Source organism: Falco rusticolus, chromosome 17 (assembly GCF_015220075.1).
Source record: "Falco rusticolus isolate bFalRus1 chromosome 17, bFalRus1.pri, whole genome shotgun sequence".
Classification (NCBI taxonomy): domain Eukaryota; kingdom Metazoa; phylum Chordata; class Aves; order Falconiformes; family Falconidae; genus Falco; species Falco rusticolus.
This window is the reverse complement of record NC_051203.1, coordinates 3,321,543-3,321,897: the sequence shown is the minus strand read 5'-3', so window position 1 is coordinate 3,321,897 and position 355 is coordinate 3,321,543.

Below are 355 nucleotides of genomic sequence, written 5' to 3'. Positions count from 1 at the left end.
AGGAACATGGATTATTGAGCTAATCAGGAGCGGGCATCAAGACTGCTCAGTGATTTAGTCCTTACACTTTTTTTTTTTTTTTTTTAATGTAGTGACAAAGAGATGAAACCCATAGTGGCTTCACAAAGGTGTTCTTACTGCTGCACGTTTTTTCAGCCTTGAAAATTTATGCCAAGAGTGTAGTGCAGTTGACTGAGGTAAGAGATGGGTGCAGTCAGCAGTTTTACATGTCTGCGTCTAGCATCCTTCCAGCTTGTGACAGTGCAGGAGAATCATAGGATCACCACAGATCGGGTTGAAAGGGACCTTAAAGATACGTAGTTCCCACCCCCTGCCACGGGCAGGGACATCTTTC